This window comes from Piliocolobus tephrosceles, chromosome 18 (genome assembly GCF_002776525.5).
Source record: "Piliocolobus tephrosceles isolate RC106 chromosome 18, ASM277652v3, whole genome shotgun sequence".
In the NCBI taxonomy this organism is placed as follows: domain Eukaryota; kingdom Metazoa; phylum Chordata; class Mammalia; order Primates; family Cercopithecidae; genus Piliocolobus; species Piliocolobus tephrosceles.
In genome coordinates this window covers 36,772,451-36,793,037 of record NC_045451.1, presented here as the reverse complement: position 1 = coordinate 36,793,037, position 20,587 = coordinate 36,772,451, and positions in this window count along the sequence as shown.

Here is a 20,587-nt window from a genome sequence, read left to right as displayed (position 1 = left end):
TAGTCTGCATTAGTGTTCTCACCAGGAATACAATGACCAGTCATCTCTGCCCACAGCCAGGTACATCAGTGCTCTTTCTTCCAAACAAACACACATTGAGATTACACAGCCCACATAACCAGAGCAGAGCTGCCCTTACATGCCTGAAAACTCATGTCCACTGCCACCTTCCCCCTCCCCTGGGGGTCTGCATGGGCTTTCATTAGGGGCATCAAGCATCTTGGCTTTCCAGGAACAGTCCCAATTAATGTCTGGTGTCCTGTCCAGAGAAACATTTGTCCCAGTCAAAAGTAATTTTTCTAATAGTAAATTATGTGTTCTCTCTAATTTAATGTTTAATTTTTTAAAAGCAGCATGAGTCAGAATGCTTCTGGTTATAACAAAAGTTCTTTTCTTCTTCCCAGTTTTTTGTATATATACACACACACACACACACACACACATATATTAGGACTCACTAAGAAAATGAGGCAGGCAGAGAGACCTGAAGTCCAGGTACACAAAAGACCTGGGGCAGATGATTGATAAAGTTTAAAAAGTAAGTACTGGCAGAGTTGTCAGACGGGCTAAGAGAAGTTTTGTGTGAGGCTTGAGGGAGGAACCGATCCCCAAAATTAGGAGGACACAGGATTCCAGGATCAGGGGAGATGTTTTGCAATAATACAATCCCCAGGCCAGGTTTTGGAGGACAGGCATTTTATGTGTCTCTCTCCCCTCTCTCCTCCCTCTTTGTGCCTGCATATTCAGCCAATAATGCACCAGTGATTTTTCTCTGTTATTTCATTTATGGCAATGACTTCAGGTCTTGTGTCTGGTCATAATGGTGATCTATGTATGCCATCTATACTGGGCATGGCTAATGAATCCTATTTTATTTCTTAATTAAGAATTTGAAAGTGCCGCAAATTACTGCAATTAACATGGATTTTCTTCCTCATTTATTTACTTATTTAGATGCCTGAAATTGCACCCTTAGCTTAAACCAACCACAGAGTTCAGAGCTTGTTAAAATATATAGCATTCATTAAAATATTTACTCTTCCCCAACAGTAAGGGTTGCAATTTGCAAATGGTGGTGGTATCTATGTATACAAAATGCTTCCAAAAAATCTATTGAATTCAGTTTATCCAGCTTAGTAATTTAAAAAGTTGAATTTATCGACAATGCTTTGTGCAACTGAAAAAGAACTTAGGATTTTCAAACTAGCCTGTTGTTATGTTGACTTCGACCAGGGAAATTGTTGTTTTCCCTTTCAAAGTTCATGAAGACTATGAGTATCGCCACATTTTCAGGACTTCTGTGTCCATTGAAAGAGAAGAATAACAATTTGAGGGTGGTTGAATTTATCGGACTTATTTCAAAACCATGGTACTTTGAAAATTATTTAGCTTCAAATTTATCTCATAGTTTTCAAGATTCAAACTTAGTTTTCTTTCCTGGGTTCTTGTTTGGAGCTTTGGTTTTGATTTTTAACTGGTTTTCATGGAGACAGCTCAAGATAAAGTAGTTAAAATTAACCAAAAACACACTCCAAACTACAGCCAGCAGGAGTGTAAATGAATACAATCCTACCAGAAGGTGACTGGGGAATAGCATATCAAAAGCTTTAAAAAATGCATACCCATTGAAAGCCAGCTGTTCTACTTCAAGGAATTTATCCTTAGGAAAGAAGAATGTGTACCAATGTTTAAGTAAAATAATACTCATTGCAGCCCCATTTATAATAGCAAAACAAAATAACCAAAATGTGCAGCAACAAAAGATTGAATAAATTATCATACAGACATATTAAAATATGAAGCAGCTATTAAAAATTATGTGATTTGTATCAGTTATCTATGGCTGTTTTACACCAAAACTTAGCAGCTTAGAACAACAAATTTATTATCTCACAGTTTCTGAGGGTCTGGAATCTGGGCTTGGTTTAACTCGATCCTCTGACTCAGATCTCTCACAAGGCTACATTGAAGGTATTTATTTGCTGGAGCTACAATCACCTCAAGGCTTAACATGGAGAGGATTCACTCTCAAGTTCATTCAAGTGATTGTTGGCAGGATTCAGCTCCTCGTGGGCTGGTCTCCCTTAGCTCCTTGACACATGGGCATTTCTGTAGGGCAGGCAGTTTGTGACATGGCAGTTGGCTCCATTGCACAAAGCAAGCCAGAGAATAAGAGAGGGTGAGCAAGAAGATAGAGTCTTTTTGTAACCTAATCTCAGAAATGATATCCCAACAATCCTGCAATATTCTATTTGTTAGATGTAAGTCAAAGGTTCAGCCCACACTCAAGTGGAGGGGATCACACAGTTACACAATGGTGAGAACACAAGGGGGTGGTGATCAAAGGGAATCGTCTTAGAACCTGTCTACCACAGAGTTGAAGTTTATTTGCTGGCAAAGAATATTAATTAATATCTTATTCAATGAAAGAAAAGGTCACAAAACACCATGGACAATAGGATCCCTGTTTTGTAAACTAAAACCAATAGAAAATATATATGCATATATACATAAATATTCATGAAACACTGGGTTAACAGTAGTTGTATCTAGATGGTGGGATAACAGATGAGTTTTATGTCCTATTCTCTAATTTTTATTTTCTTTTTTTTTGTAAGACGAATATGTGTTGTTTATAATTTTTAAAAGAGTAAATATTGTTACATTTTCAAAAAGCAATTTAAACCCTAAAGGCTTCTTGATTCTGACCTCCACTCTCTTTACAGGATTGTTTCTTGCTTACTACTTGCAGTCAACTAAGTAGAGGTTCATAAGACCTTTATAGAACCACTGATACCACCGTGACCAAGGAAACTGTGAGTATGTTCTAGAACTTGTTTCTTTGTTTGTGTCTTCTAAAACAGCTGCTATTAGCAATAATTAAACCGTAAAAAAACAAATTATTTTTCCCTCTGGGGTGATTATAACCACATGGGAGCTGTGATGAGAGGTGGGTCCTGGGAAGAGCTCCTCCTTAAGTCTTCCCCACTCCATTCCGGTTGCTTCCAGACAAGTGGTAACAATAATCACATGCCCATCTCCTCTTAAAAATTTAAAAGGGATAGGTTCTATTTATATGTCAAAAATAGATGAACAGATCTGACACTGCTGAACATAATTGCAAATTTGATAATGGAGGGAATGGGTGAGAGAAAAGATAAAGCCATTAATAGCCTCCATATTTCATTAGTTTTCCTGCCTCATGCCATCAGGGGGGTCTGAGTTGGGATGCCACTGATTTGGGGTTGGAATGATTTCCCCAGCAATGTAAAGTTTATCTTAAGGTCACTTGCTGATAGAAACTACTGTTTTGCCGGGCATCGATTTATTGGTTGTTTGACAAGCAGACCAGCTGTTCTATACCTACATAGAGCACAAAGAAAGCTGCTCAAGATGGATGTGCTGGCATCAGTGGGAGAGGAGGGTAACAGCCTCAAAGATAGCAGAGAATTAGGATTAGGTCTGAAATACTGGTGGATCTCTTTTCATTGGGATCTATAATAGAATAGCTGTTGTAATAGATAATATTAAACTTTGGTGGCTTAACAAAACGGATCATTTTTCACTCATATAATAGCCAAAAGAGTTTTTGTCCAAGCGATGGTCTGTGGTTTGTCCATCTTCTAGGTCTGTGGTTTCTCCATTTTCTAGGGCCTCTGAGTTGCATGTTTGGTCCTCTGTATCTAGCTGGGTTGATTGGGAAGGAGAAAATGAAGATGACACCCCCACTTCCTACCCACCTTGGCCTAAAATTGGCACACATCACTTTCATTCATACCTCACTGGTGAAAACTAATCATATGGGCCTCTCCTTGATGAAAGAGGCCTTGAGGTAGTCTCTGGCTGGTAGTTACTTCCCTACAATTCCACCATGCAGAAGGGTAGCACACACCGTGGGCGCTGTCAGGAAAGATCATAGCATTAGAACCTTCTTGCTGAGAAAATTTTTACTGGCATTCATATTTACCTCACAGAGCAGGGATTAGTTAACTTATCAATGACTCTTTGAATGATCAATTGTTCTTCCCTATATGGAAGAACTTCTAATGCCAGCTATATGCCCTTCTCATGGTTAAAGCAATAAGCCACTGGCAACAAGGTCCTACAGATTCTAGGTTTCAAGGTTGTTCTCCACTGGAAGTGGTAGGTGTGCCTGCCAGTGGTGGAAGTCAGCAGAACTCACTGGGGTCTCAAGATACTAACTTTCAATCAATCAATCAATTAATCAATCTCTCTCTCTCTCTCTCTGCTTTAGTTTTTTTATTTCTTGGCTGGTTGGCTGTTTTTTTCTTTTTTTGAGTGTGTGTATATGTGTAATGACAATAATAAGGTATGCCTCTTGGGCTTGTTGTAAAGTCCCAAGGAGATAATTCAAGAAAGAGTACAATACACATTATCTCAACACATGGGTGGCTTTTCCAGCAAGTAGCCACATATGTAAATAAGCCCAGAAGTGCCTTACCAACACTACCGCAATTGCTGATTCTTATAATATTATTAATAGGCTACTGTTATAATGATTAGCACTACAGCCAAAGAGAAAATCATAACATCTCTTCTATAGTGCTTCAGCATTTATTTACTTGATTCTCTTGACAACCTTGTATAGTGAAAAGGAGACTCGCTGTGATCACATCTATTTCATAGATGAAAGAACTGGCCCTCAGGGAGGTCAAGGGATAATGACCATGATGATCACATGGTAGCCCAATCAGAGTGGCCACTTGGTTCTCAAACCCTGGCCTTTTAAGTCAAAATTCTATTACTACACCAAATGTAAAATGGCATCTTACCAAAATAAATGGAATCTTTGAAGAGACTTAGTCTCAATTCCTCATTGTTCAAATGATTTGCGATACCTGGGAAGATTATTCTTTTTTATTCCACTACATGCTACTGACCTCAGGTCATCTTACTTTTTTCAAGGCTGGTCAGCCTAATTGCACCTGGGTTGGTGAGGAGGAGCAAATAGTGTTAATGTTGGTGATGTCAGTTTACAGAGGTCATAATGTAGAGGGTTCTTGGAAATTTCTCCAAGGAATGTGAGTGGGGCCCCAAGAGGGAAGAAAATGGGTGCCCTCCAGTTTGGTATGTTTGGAAACAACACTGTGTGACCAGCATCACAAACCCTAGTAGGCAGGTGACAGTCTGAAATCAACTTCTTGGTTTCTTAAAGATTTTTCTTCCCTTCAACTCTTTGGTCTTTTCCTAGCTAACTTTAGTGAATGATTATCCAGTGACTTTATTTTTTTCTACTGAGTGCGAAAAGAACTGTTACAGTGGCTCTAGGTTTGCAGTGTAAAGTCTTTGGAGACTGTGTTTGACCCTGTGTTGGGTGACTCCAACTACCAGGAGCAATGAGCTATAGTCAACATAGACCTCAACATGGAGACCAGCCCCCAGCCCCAGACCTGCCATTGGCTGCTGCGATGACACAAGTTTAATTCGGACTCCGAGGAAGCCATGTTTTTCTCAGCTGTCAAATCAAGTGGATGATGTTCACCCTCTCTGCTTCCCCCACTTTCTCAGAGAAATACTGAGAACTTGGGGCTCAAACCAGTGAGTAGACAGAAAGTGCTTTGTAAAGCATACCATTTAGATAAGCGTGGAAGAGAGTCATCATTAGAATTCTGCTACTGCCATTATTGTTTTGGGGTCAGCTCAGCTTTTCTTAGCACAGAGCAGTTAATGGAGTGGTAACTGTATTAGATACCCACTGGGAAGGCAAAGGAGCCAGATGAGGGTTTCCTTTTATCCCATTTTAGCATCCTGTTTTCCTTTCACAACAGCTGTGTCTTGTGGGTTTATAAGTATTTTAATTATAGTGGCATTTTATTATACCTTCTCCTGACAAAATTCAGGCTAGGGACTTTTTTTTTTTAATCTGAAAAATGGTGGATTTTCCTAGAGGCTGAGTTAACTTTCACCAGCAGTCAGAATGCTGCTATCTTTGATCCCACTTATAAAGCATGGTAGCTACCACTTTTCACAAATTATTTTCAGCATAACTAAAAAATAAAAATGTATTTGCAGGTCCACCAGCAAAAAGAAAAATGATAAAATCTATTAGCCATCCAGCTTTGTTTCATAAATTGGTCACCAACTGAGAAGCATTTCTCCCATGGCCATCAGGAGTTACGGAATAGAAAATTTAGATATCAACATAAAGACTGACCAGAAGAGTTAGACAAAGAAGAGGAGTATCTCACTCCTCATCCTGGTGTATGGCCATTCTGTTGCTTCCTGCAGCATCTTAAGTAGGTTTTCCAAGCATAATCACCAAAAAGACAAGTAAACACTGCCTTGCTAGAAGAAAAAGATAAATGTTGCAAAGTAGGTAATCCATACAGTTAGAATGAAAAATGTCAGGTTGAAAAAGGGTTTGCAGCATGTAGTCTAAAATTGTCGTTTTACAGGTGAGAAAATTAAGGCTCAGATCAGTGAAGGGCATGTCTAAGATCATGCAAAACAGCAAGTATTAAGATGACTCCTAAGGGACTGTATCAGTTTCCTATTGCTGCTATAATGAATTACTGCAAACGTTAGTGGCTTAAAGCAATACGAATTCATTGTTTTACATACAGTTCTGTAGGTCAGAGGTCTGACAAGGGTCACGCTGGACTAAAATCAAGGTATCAGCAATGCTAGGTTCCTTTCTGGAGGCTCCAAAAAAGAATCTATTTCCTTGCCCTTTCCAGCTTCTAGAGATTGCCTACATTCCTTGGCTGATGGCTCCTTCCTCCATCTTCGAAGGCAGCAACATTGCATCTCCCTGACCATTCTTCTGTAGTCCATCTCTGGCCACAGCCAAGAAAGGTTTTCCACTTTTAAGGACTCATATGATAAGGCTGGATCCACCTGAATGATACAGAATAATCTCCCTATCTTGAGTTCAATGACTTCTAATTACATCCGCAAAGTCCCTCTTGCCATATAAGGCAACATATTTGCAAGTTCCTGGGGATTAGGGCACAGGCATCTTTGAGTGGAGGTGGGCATTATTCTGCCTACCCTGGGGAGGAAAGATGGTGAGTCAGTAGAGAGTTGGTTGGTTAAACAAGGAAATAGTTGTGGATACCTGTTGCAGGTTGGGGTCCCCAAGCATCAGACTCTGAGATGAAGGTGGGCGTGTTGGAAAAAAGAGGGCTTTTGGGATCAACCACTGCAGAGGAGCGGAATTAAAAGAGGCAGAATAGGCAAAAGGAGGAGCTGGACTTTCGGCTCATCACAAGGTCCGGCTGACCCCATGGGGTTCCCTAAAATGGGATAGCCTCTCAGAGTTATCAAGAGGGGCTGAGACTTTAAACTCTTTCTCTGATTGCTATGACCACATCAAGCAGTCACAGGATACCGGCTGCCCTGTGTATGTGTATTGGGGAGAATTGCTGGTATAACTAAGTTAGCTTTCTTCTGACAGGGTCAGCTCCCAATAGCTAGGGTAATATGTCCTTCAGTCATGAAAGATGATTTAAGCAAATAATCACAACTACTGCTTGAATACCTATACCTAAGCTTCACTTTTACATGCAAAGAAAATAAAACGTCAGTTGTGGTCTGGAATGAAACCTGATTACGAAGTGGTCCTAGACTCAGAACTTAGGAATCAGAAGGAAAAGAGTCATGTGTTTCATCTACAGTGTAAGGAGAAATGAGGTATGACCTTGAAGGAGAGTGGAATCTTAGAGGGTGTATGAACATGGGAGCAAGAGCAGGCAGGGATAACGTGAGCATGGTAGAATGAGATTGGGTTGGATATGGATATGGAGTGGACCCCAGAGGAAAAAAACAGGCAGATCGTAAGGTCTGGGGACTAAGATCCAAACCAACATCCAAATCCAGGGTTCTGCCCAAACAACAGCAAAGAAGTAGCATTGGCAGAGGCTAAGGGCAGGGCAGGGCAGGTCATCCTGATACTGACTTAGAAGGATTTCAGCAACTTTCAGCAGGTACTGGTGGTCAAAAGAGTAGAGTTTATGGTCAGCCATGGAAGTGGCTGAAGAACAGGTAAGAAATCTTATTTCAACAGAACTGAGGAAAGGGTAAGAACTTCGTGGGGAAAAGGGCATTCTGTGTTACAGTAAGCAGGTGTACTACAGTTTTGTGTCATCTGGCCCATGAATGTCATTGGCTCAAGCCCAAGTCTGATCCTGGTGCAGGAAATGAAGATGCTCTGGTCACCTGAGTAGCAAGGGTTAAAAACATTTAAGGGGCTGGGAAGGCAAAACCATCTGCTCACTCCAGGGGAAATGCTCTCACATTACATCAGGGCTGACCTCAGTGTTCATTCTAACTGAATGGTATCCACACTCAGCAAGGAAGGTACAAAGACTGATTTGTTCCCACCCTTTAGTCCCCAAGTTCTCACTCCCTCGGGTCAGTGGTGAGCCAGCACTGCATAAGGATAGTTCTTCCTGTTTGTCCAGATGGACAAGACAAACTCCCCAACCACTTCCACTTTTCCACACATCCAGGCTGCAAAGCCTAAAGGAAATAGTATTTTTTAAAAAGATTTCCTGCATCTTCTAGAAGACTGTGAAGATGTTGCACTGGGCCAAGCATACTTGTAGACAAAAATGGTTTTGATTATCTTACACGGTTCGATTCAAGTGGTGAGAAACATCATTGCCTTTCTGTAAGTCCTTTCTACATGCAAATGTCAGCAAGAACATTCGTAATAATGTCTCATGATTCTTATAGGGCTTCACATTTTATGTAACTCTTAACCTATACTTAATCTCTTGAATTTCACAATGCTACTTGTAATCCCAACACTTCGAGAGGCTGAGGCCAGCAGATCATTTGAGGTGAGGAGTTCAAGACTAGCCTTTCCAACATGGGGAAAACCTGTCTCTACTTAAAATACAAAAATTATCTAGTTGTGATGGTGTGTTCCTGTGGTCTTAGCTATTTGGGAGGCCGAGGCATAAGAATTGCTTGAATCCAGGAGGTGGACATTGCAGTGAGCCAAGATCATACCACTGCACTCCCGCCTGGGCGACAGAGCAAGACTCTGTCTCAAAAGAACTCTGTCTCAAAAGAAGAAAAAAACAAAAACAAAAAACAAACAAACAAACAAATACTACTTGGGAGAGAATTATTAATACTCTTCTTAAAGGTGAAGAAATTGACATTCAAAGAGTTTAAGTGCCTTACATTAAGTCACAAAGAGAGAGTCCGAAATGGGACCCAGGGCATATAAATTCCAGCTGTCCCCAGCACATCATCATGATAATTCTACCCTGAACAGAAGACCTTTGCATCTCACAACACTGGAAGTTTGACAGAAAGGAGTGTCACAAAGGGTAGAAAAAGCTGGGGGAGAAATAATCTGAATTTCACATTTTGTCTCAGACCATCTAGAGATTATTGTTTTTAACTCTTTAACTTGCCATTTTGAACTGTTCAAAGCATCTCTCATCTTTATCTCATTTGATCAGCTCAGCAATCCTGTGATATAGGCAAAGCAGACCTGACAGGTGAGGAAACTGAAACCCAGAGAGATTAGGGGACTTGCACACGAATAGACGGGCATTTGGTGACTGATTCAAAGCTGGAACCTAGATCTTTGAGGGCAGTAGCCCTCAGAATAGGAATGAGATGGGAGAGAAGTATGTGTTGAATGAGGTAGGAGGGAAGCATTTTATTAAAAGATTAATCAAAATTCATTTCAAAGCCAAAGGGCCAAGAACAGTCCAAAGAAATTTGAAAAAGACTATGAAGAAGATGAATTTACACTGCAGACATCAAAGCACAGGATAAAATTGTGCAAGAGAAGTATAGGGATAGAGAGACCAGTAGAATAAACTAGAAAGTCTAGAAAAAGACCCAGACATTTTGGAAAACCATTACATGATGGGGCGATTACAACTAAGTAGGGAAGGAACGGACTGTTTGATACACAGTGTCACAGAAATTGGCTCTTCATATTGGAAAATTAACAGAGCTCAATTTCCTATGCAAAATAACACAAAATATTGCAAATAAATTCCAGATAGATTAAAAGTTAAAGTAAAAAATTATCTTTTAAACTATTCAAAGCATATTCAGGAAGATAGTTTTATAATATCTGATTAATAAAAAATTTTAAGAACACAAAAGTAAAGAAAAAGATCAATAAATTTGACTATGTTAAAATTTAAGACCAAATTTATAGTCTTGTAGGAACAAAGTCACCGTAAACAAAACTAAAAGACAGGTGAGAGATTGGGAGGAGAAGTTTGCAATGCGTGTGACCTAAGAAGGTTTAATCTCTGAAAATGAGCGTATATGGGATAGGGAGTCAGATGGGGACAACTATAAGTAAAAGACAAACAGCCCAACAGAAAAACAAAATATAAAAGCAAACAGTTCACAGAAATGGAAATCAAAATGGTCTATAAAAATATGAAAAGATGCCCTACCTCATTAATAATCAGGGAAATGCCCATTAAAAAGCACATAGATAGCATTTCACACCTATTCAACTGTCAAAAATTGAAAGGTTCAGCAATGCCAAGTTTTTATGGGAAATGGGTACTGCCATCCTAGAGGAAGTGCAAATTGTTTTTATCTCGTTAGAGGGCAATTTAGAAATACCTTGTAAAAGTAAGGATATACATACCCTATGACAACTAGTTTTATGTCTAAATAGAATCCCTAGAAAAATTCTTACTCCTGTGTGTAATAGACAGGTAAGAGGATGTTTATTATTGCATTATTTACAATATTGACAATTGGAAAACAATTGAAATGTTCATCCATAGAGCAATGGGAAAACACTGTACAGGCACAGCAGTGAGTTCCCGTGAGCTAGACGCAGGCACCAAGAAGGATGATCTTGAAAAAATCCAAGGTCTGTGTAAAAAATCAAACCACATTAATATACCATTTACACACATATTTAAAACATATAAAACAATGTTATCAATCAAATATGGATTCAGACATATGCATAATAAAAGCATAAAAACACAGAATGCATGTAAGTTCAAGAGAAGGCTTTTTTGGAAGAAGGAGTAGAATAGGCTCACAGAGAGGATAAAAAGGATGCAATTGTACCTATAGTGTTTTATTTCTTTAATTACAAATAAAAATAAAAATAAATCAGAGAAATATTAGCATAATAATATTCTGGGCAGTGGCTATTGAGAGTTTAATATGGTAAACAATTCAGAAAAGGAGAAAAGGAAAAGAAAAAGCTCCTCACCAGCAGCCTCACTTTGCTCTGGTGGAAATGAGAAGGCAGTGGGGAGCAGGAGGCTGCAGGAGAGCAGAGCTGACAGCTTTGAAAATTACTTGGCTGTGGATGTCTGCTCATGCACACACCCACACCAAGATAGTTCCACACACGATAGTAGTGGGATCATTTGTGGAAAGAGCACTGCTGAGCAAGGTCACCACGGACTACTGGGGGCCCAGCCAGTACCAGCTCTGCCGGGGCATTCCAGGAGTAGGAATGGGGTTTAGAATAACAAATGGCTTAAATACGGTAGGAACATGTTTCTCTCAACTTAAAGGAAGTCCAGAGGTAGGCGGTAAGGGGCTAGGATGGTGGCTATGCCACATCCCCAGGACTCAAGCTCTTTCCACCTTTCTATTCTGCCATGCCTAGTCACATGGGTTCCATCTCCAAAGTGACCTTAAGATCTGAGGTGACCACTGCAACTCCAAGCCATCCTGGTGAGACACAAGAAGAAGTGACGGTGAGGAGGGCAAAATGGTCCCTACTGGCTGACTATACCCCTCTAAAACTTCTTTCCTGGAGCCCCTTAACTTGCATGGACATTTTTGGATCATCCCTAATGCCAAAGGAGGCTAGGAAATTGTATTAGTTTGTTTTCACACTGCTATAAAGACATACTTGAGACTGCATAATTTATAAACAAAGGAGGTTTAATTGACTCACAGTTCCGCATGGCTGGTGAGGCCTCAGGAAACTTACAATCATGGTGGAAGGGGAAGCAGGTATGTTGTACATGGCAGCAAGTGAGAGAGAGCGTGTGTCAGTGCAGGGAAAACTACCATTTATAAAACCATCAGATCTCATGAGAATTCACTATCACAAAAACAGCATGGGAGAAACTGCCCCCGTAATCCAATCACTTCCCTCACTCCACATGTAGGGATTACAATTCAAGATTAGATTTGGGTGGAGACACAGAGCCAAGCCATATCAGAAATGTTTTCTTTAATTCAATCAGCAATGTACCTAGCTAAAAAGTTAGCTATTGCTAAGGAAAAAGGGAGAATGGCTAGTTGGTTCGCAGCTAATAATGGCTACCAGGGTTGGTGACTAATTGTGTGCCCACGGACAAGGGCTTTCTTCCTCTAAACATTGCTTTCCTGTCCATGCAAAAAAGAGGATAGGTGAGGTGCTGCTTTCCTCAATAGAGCCAATCATCTTTTCTCACCTTGTTCATTGCTTCAAACTGTAATCAAACTTTGATTTGAGACAATTATCTTGAAGCCTTCGTCTACTCATTCTCTCTCCCTGACTGCAGGGATTTGGGTCTTTGAAACTTTTTCTCCCTGCATAGTTTTGGTTCTATATCTGTGTTGCACACTCACCTCTCTTTGGGAATTACAACTTCTCTTCCAGGTTTACCAACCGCTAGAAACACCCAGATTTTAACTTTTCAACTCACTTCTTCCAAGAAGCTCCCCCTGGTATGATGCCACCTCCTCTGAGACCACTTCCTCCCACTGTCCACTGTCAAGAGCATTTTTTTCACTCAGAGAATCAAAACTTTCATTGAAGACAGACCTTGTACCATCTGGCCTAGTGATTTGCAACTTGTTTTTTAGAGCCCTTTCTGCAAGTAAAACCATATATGAAACCCCAAGATGATGGATAAAATGAATAAAATGTAGAATGGGATGGGGCAGAGGAGCCCCAAGTCATTTCAGAACATAGTTAGAAAAGATAGTATCTTGCCCTCATTTTATGAATAAAGACATTGCTTCCCAAAGATAGAATTCAATTGTTCATGTTTTATAGCTCATAATAGCAACACCAATAATAACAACAGCATTAGCTAACACTTACCCTCTGTGTGAAATACTGGTGTGAGTGCTTTATGTATATTAATTAAACTTTGTGATAACCCAAAGTTGCATAGGTAGTCAATGAAAGACCCAGGATTTGAATGAGGCATTCTGACTCGAGAGACTGTGCCAGAAACCACTATTCTATAAGCATTTAAGCCACATGGCCTGAATAATTCTAGTCCTCTAACTCCTAGGCCAAAATTACCTTCTTTGATTCGCTTTATACTAGTTTTTTAGTTATGGATTCTGAACATGTTTCTTTAAATGTTTGCCTGTGACTTATATTTATTTTTTCGCTTCATACATTAGGCATTTAGTGAAGACTTATGATAAAATATTTGAGTTCATTGGGCAAGGAACAACTGCTTTTCACTTGAAACTTTCATGAGATTTGACCTGGCTCATGAAGGCCACTGCATAAAGACTAAATAGAAACATCAAGCCACATCCTTAATCACCTAAATGGAAGACTACATTCCTGCCAAATCAGGTCTGCAAAGAGGAAAGGCAAGCATCTTGGGCAATGTTCTGTGCATGGTCATCTTTTAAGTCAAGTCCTGGCAGGGTAGAAAGTAGTTGTACCTTGTTAGTGTCCTGTACTTCTTTCTCCAGAGTGGTGGTATAGGAAGGGTGATCCAGGGACCAGGAAGGCAAGAATTGGGTGACTGTTTGCAAAGCCCAATTTTTCCATGTCCACCTTTCTATCTGGACAGTTGAACTCTACAGGAGAAATCACAAATTCCCCAAATTAGTGCCTACTGTACATTCATGGTCCCTTCCTCAACTCAGGTTATTCTTCATCATGTCCATAGTCACTCATCATCAACTCTGACAAGAAACAAGAAGTGCTGCTGCTGCTTCTCTGTTATCAGCAACACCATCCACCCTTGTGATCAAACCAAAACTTGGTAGTCATCTTTTATTTTTTTCTCAGTCTGTCACCCAGGCTGGAGTGCAGTGTTGCAATCTCAACTCATGGCAACCTCCACCTCCTGGGTTCAAGTGATTCTCCTGCCTCAGCCTCCCAAGTAGCTGGGACCACAGGCATATGCCACCATGCCCAGCAAATTTTTTTTTTTTTTTTTTTTTTTTTTTTTTGAGACGGGGTCTCGCTCTGTCTCACAGGCTGGAGTGCAGTGGCCGGATCTCAGCTCACTGCAAGCTCCGCCTGCAAATTTTTTTTTTTAGTAGAGACAGGGTCTCACCATGTTGGCCAGGCTGATCTCAAACTCCTGACCTCAGGTTGATCCGCCTGCCTCGGCCTCCCAAAGTGCTGGGATTACAGGCGTGAGCCACTGCGCCCAGCCTGGTAGTCATCTTTGACTCCTCTTTCTCCCTCCACACCATCATTGAGACAGTCACTATGCCCTGCTGTTCCTATCTCCTTCACCTCTCTTCAGTCTGTCCACTCGCCTCTGTTAGTCTACACTTTGTTTCAAGCCAGCACCTTCTAGCCCATTCTTGGTATAAGGAAGCCTTATACACACACTCTTTCTTAATGGATCTCCATAATATAAGTTTTGGGATAGAGTCAAAACTCATAAAGCCGGGTGCAGTGGCTCAAGCCTATAATCCCAGCACTTTGGGAGGCCGAGAAGGGTGGATCACAAGGTCAGGAGATTGAAACCATCCTGGCTAACACGGTGAAACCCCGTCTCTACTAAAAAATACCAAAAAAAAACTAGCCGGGCGAGGTGGCAGGCGCCTGTAGTCCCAGCTACTCGGGAGGCTGAGGCAGGAGAATGCCGTAAACCCGGGAGGTGGAACTTGCAGTGAGCTGAGATCTGGCCACTGCACTCCAGCCCGGGGGAGAGAGCGAGACTCTGACTCAAAAAAAAAAAAAAAAAACTCATTAAATAGAAAGCCAGGTTGTTCAGTGTCTGGCCACTGCTTTCCTCCCAGCTTCATATTTCCTCACTGAGATCCTGGATCCCCTAAATTGTGGATCTCTGCATATGCTGCATCCTGTCTGATTCTCTCTCTCTTGTCCCTACCTCTCAGTCAATATTTGGCAAATGCATGAGTGAATTTGGATGCAGGAGGAGAAGAAGGAAAGGACAGACAGTGGAAGGAGGGATAAAAGTAACAATAACAACAACAACACCAAAAAAAACCTGGGCATGTAGATGGAGGAAGAAAGTTTGTCCAAAGCAGAAAAATAGGAAAACAAAACAAAACAAAAACAAGCAAACAAACGAAACACAATGGCCGGGGCCTCAAAGCCTTGTTTATAAGATCCTGGTGGCATATTTCTATTTTAAATTAAACTCTAGGACATAAATTTCACTTGACTGGTCCCCAGTCAGCACTATAGACCTCAAAATGCCACCACCCAGCCACCTGGTGATCCTACAAAGCAAGGTGAGGGGTTGAGCCTTGAGGACAGATCAGAGGAGTGGTGATTAAATCCAAGACTGAGTCTTGCTTCAACCTTGGGATTATATCAGTGTGCATTTCTACTGAGACAGGGTCCTCTTGCCTTCTTACTGAAGTGAGTCAGTGCCTGTGTTAGCCCCCTTCTTCCCTAGTCCTCTCCATGACACCCTGGGAAAAGTATACTTACTGATAACTTGGCTCCATTTTTTGAGGGATTTAGGTCACTTAATATGTAATGGCACTTAAGAGAAGCCAGTTAAATTTGGGGCTGAACTGGTTAAATAATTAGTATCTGCAATGTAGCAGCCCAGAGCACAGAGAAAAGACTGGAAAGAACACGGAATGCCTATGCCATGAGACAAAGTGCTGCTATCCCAGCACCTTGACACGTCCCAGCTCCCAGGTCTGACCCGCTTGCTGAAATTTTGAAGACCACCCAAAGGCACTTTAGCAATTCGTGTGAGCAAAGGCCTCATGAAGCTCTGTGTGGCAACACCAGTTTGCTGGGGGCAATTCTTCATGCCTATTAATGTGATAATCTGTTTTCAAACCAGACAGTTTAAGTGAGAAAGAAGGATGAGAAGAGATGATTCCCATTACCAACAGCAATTTGATCCCTAATAGTAGTGGCAAATGTGAACAATTCTTAACACACTTAATTTCATTCAGTGCTCACAACCCTCCTATGAAAGAGGTATTATCCTTATACAAAAGGGTGTGAAATTCAGAGAAGTAACATTTCCAAGTGTGAGGGTTAATATTAGGTGTCAACTTGATTGGATTGAAGGATAGCTGGTAAAGTATTGTTCCTGGGTGTGTCTGTGAGGATGTTGCCAGAGGAGATTGACATCTGAGTCAGTGGACTGGGAGAGGAAGACCCACTGTCAGTGTGGGTGGGCACCATCCAATTGGCTGCCAGAGTAGCTAGAACAAAGCAAGCAGAAGAAGGTAGGATAACCTTGGCTGGGGGCAGTGGCTCACTCCTGTAATCCCAACACTTTGGGAGGCTGAGACTGGCGAATCACTTGAGGTCAGGAGTTCGAGGCCAGCCTGGCAAACATGGTGAAACCCTATCTCTAGCAAAAATACAAAAATTAGCCAGGCATGGTGGCAAGTGCCTGTAAACCCAGCTACTCCAGAGGCTGAGGCAAGAGAATTGCTTGAGCCCAGGAGGTAGAGGTTGCAGTGAGCCGAGATTGCGCCACTGCACTACAGCCTGGGCGACAAGAGCAAGACTCCGTCTCAAAAAAAAACAAAGGAAGGTGGGATAACTGCTTGATGGGTCTTCTGGCTGCCTTCTTTCTCCCATGCTGGAGACTTCTTCTTACTCCTTCTGCCCTTGGACGTTAGACTCCAGGTTCTTTGGCTTATGGACTCTGGACTCTGGAACTGGCACTAGTGGCTTGCCAGAGGCTCTCAGGCCTTTGGTCACAGACTGAAGTCTGCACTGTCAGGTTCCCTGGATTAAGGCTTTCTGACTCAGACTGAGCCACTACCAGCTTCTCTCTTCCCCAGCTTGCAGATAGCCTATTGTGTGACTTTGCCTTGTAATAGTGTGAAGCCCATTCTCTCTAATAAACTCCCATATATATGGGAGTTTCTATATGTGTATATATAAATACACACACACTAGCTGATGACAGAGGCAGAAAGTGATTGCTGGACTTCTTAGTTCCCAATTTGGCTCTTTCCTCACTATACTGCTTCATGGACTCTTGCAAGCATGAACCTGATAGCCACAGTCATTCAACAGTTAATTCAACAACTGTGTATTGATCCCCTCCCAGGCACCAGGCACTGTGTTAGGCCAGTGAGGATACAGCAGGTTCAGAATAGAAAATGTTTCTTATCCTGTGTGGGGGTCATATTCTATTGAAGAGACAGACATACAATCTTTCAAGCAGAGGGCAATATACCCTATGTCCTATGCAAAATAATAAAACAAGGCAAGGGGAACAGAGCAGTGGGGCAAGAGAATAGATTTTGTTTTTCAAAGGTGGCCAGACAAAGCCTCTCTGTTGACACCTGGCTTTGAGCTTTCCAACAAAATCCATTCCAACCTTGATGTATGCCTTGCTTGTACCCACAGTGCAGCAGGAGGCTGACAATGAGCACATTAGAGACAAAGAACAACCAGTAGGCATGGTGTTCCCATTGAGAAGGGAGGATTCAAAAGTAAGCCCCAAAACTGCCACAGTCTTGCCATGGGGCAATGTCACAAGTAGAATGGGGTGGCCACTAACTAGCTTGGCAAGCAGAGAGGATTTTTTTCGTGACGAATCTGTCCCCAGCAAAAATGGCCCAATGACTCAGGAGCTTAAGGAAGCTGTCCTTGCTTTCTGATTCTGCCTATGAATGCCTTCTGAATACCTTCTATCAGAAATATAATAGCTGGATAATTGCAGGAGGAGAGTAAGGGGAAAGCCTTTAGACATGCTTCAAGATTTCATTGAAAATGTTTCGTTCATAGACTTAGGAGTTTACATTTCTGGGAAAGCCACTAAAAGTAAAATAAGAGGAAGACTCTGATCATGCCTTAGAAACAATATGGAAGTTTATTCCCATCTAAGGACCAGAAAAAAAAACTTTAAAAACAGAAAGTGACAAATATAACCTATTTCATAACTATAATGCAATATATCTTTACATTGTGTAGTGTAAGTGTTTAAAAAAGATTTAGCAATCAAATAAATCAACAACAAAGAACACAATTTCCCAGGTACATACTTCCCGGGAACATATTTCTGTATTTTACTACTGAAATCACCCCCAGAAGAGTTATGTGAGGCTGAGAGCTCAAGAAGCAGCACCTGACAGGGTCAGTGCCTGAAGCTGGGAAATAAGAATGCAGAACAGACAGGGAAGGGCAGCAAGAAGCTGCCAGATGCCCGGAGCCAGGAAGTTTTGTGCCCAGGGTGACAGGAAGCAGCCTGGTTGGTTGGTGTCACTTGCCGTTTGCTGCAACGCCGTAAGTTCTGTGATAGATGAAATTGGCAGGAATCAAGCAAGAAGTTCACACTCCCTCTGTATCTTCACCTCTCCCTCCCATCTCCACTTCTGCCCCTGGAGACTCTCAGATCTGCTCTGAAGTTAACCTCCATCTAGCTCAGGATTCATCTCCTCCTGTCTCCTAATTAGGCTCCTTCTCCCTCAGCTGGTCTCTCCCTTTCAATTAGAGTCTTCCTCCCATTTTAAGGGAAAGAAAAAAAAGAGAGAACTTTCCTTGGTCCTGCTTTCCCCTCCAAGCTGGCATTCCATCTCTCCACTTTCCTTAATTGCCAGATTGTAAAGAAAGGTTTCCACACTCACTATCTCTCCTTCCTCCTCTCCACCTTCTTTAACACCCACAGTCAGCTTTCTGTTCCCACAACTCCACAGAAACTTCTCTAACTGCTGAGAAGTTAGAGAATGTGGCAACTTGTTTAAGCCTTCAGCCTCGGCAGTTCTGTCACTGTAACCATTACTTGGACCCAGCCCCTTAAAAGTTTTGCCTCATTTGGCCTGCATGACTCTGTCCCCCTTGTCTTCTCTAAAGCCTTCTCGTCTTCTTCCCAGTCCCAAACACCAACACCACCACCTTAATTTTTCACTGGTGGAGAAGAGACGAGAATCAGCAAACTCACCGGTTGTTTTCGGGTCACACACCTTTGAGACTCTGATGGCAATTTTAGAGTCTCCCCAAAATGTCATTTTATTGATACATATTCATATACACACATATGTATATACATATGTAAACATTATCTCAAAAGGTCCCTAAATTAAGAAGAGCCTCTGTCACAGAAAATAGCTGTTTTTGCAAAATGTGACTATGATATCATGTGGCCGATCCATACTACACTTAAACCACACATTTCTGGTGAGTCCTTGACTTTCAGAGGTGCTATATTAGAATAAAACATTTTATCAGAAGGCTGATCCCAGGATTCTCATGCAGTTTTCACACCCTAAAGGCTGAATGATCTTGGGCAATTCATATCTCTAAAACAAAGTTATCTCCTCTATAAAAATGGGTATTATAATTTCTTCTCTGCCTCCCAAGTTTGTTGTAAAGATTAAATAAGATCAGGAATTTGAAATATTTTGTAAACTTCTAAGTATTACAGAAACGATCACTATCAAAATCATTGATCAATATCCTTGGAGCTGCAGTGTGTTGGCGAAGAGGAGCCAGGAGGTTGTCGACATTGGGTTTTAATCCCATCTTGGGCACCACATTGTGATTTGACCTGGGTCCATGTTCCAGTTTGTAGACCAGAGATGATCACAGGTCTCCTAGCTACCTCGTAGAGCTAGTCTGAGTATTAAATGAAATAATGAATGTGGAGGGACTTTACAACTCAGCAAGACTGGGATGCCTGCCATTTCTCATCCTCTTCTTTGTCCCTCTCCATGTGCATTAATTGAACTCCGTGAGCCAAACAGAGTGAGCCTGCTCTCACAAGAGTCCCACCGTGCCTGATGATGGAGCATTCCTACAAAATAACTCTAGAGTCAAATTAGACTCCAGTGAGTTAATCATGGATAATGTAATTATAAGAAGCAGCAAATAAGTTGATAATAATTGGCTACTTATTGTTTTTTCAAAGAGGGCATGGAGAGAAAGAATACAATGTACAAGAAAGATTATCCTTTGTAGAAATAATCACTCCTCCTGGTCACTTGGCCTATATTGGAACCCACCCCAAGGAGTGCTGGTGCCTCTCTGGCATGCTGGGTTGCTATAAAATACTTTCTTGAAATCCTTGACTTGAAATCCTGCCCTTATCCTGATGCATGAGTGTTAGTAACCTCTAGCAGGTTTCCAGTTCCTCAAGAAAGAGCATGGTGGCCAGAACCATTGCACATTCCTTGTTCCCCGTCCCTTCTTTTCTTCACTGCATCCAACCAAGGTTCAGAATATAAAGGTCAGGGGCAGATGCAAACAGACCAGCAAAGTTAAAGTCGACCCATCTCTCCCTTTTCACCAGGTTCTATCTGGTTTTGGGAAGAGATGGGATTTTTATAGCACTATGAGAAGGAAGGGATCAGCTATTGTCTTGTGAGAACAAGCCTGGTCACTGTCAGATAACATAGCAAAAAGTATTTCTCAAAAGGACCTGCTTTGCAGGGGTGATGAAAGACAAGTGTCTGGGGCTCCACATACAAGGGCAGGAAAAAAGGAAATGGGAGAGAAGCTAACATT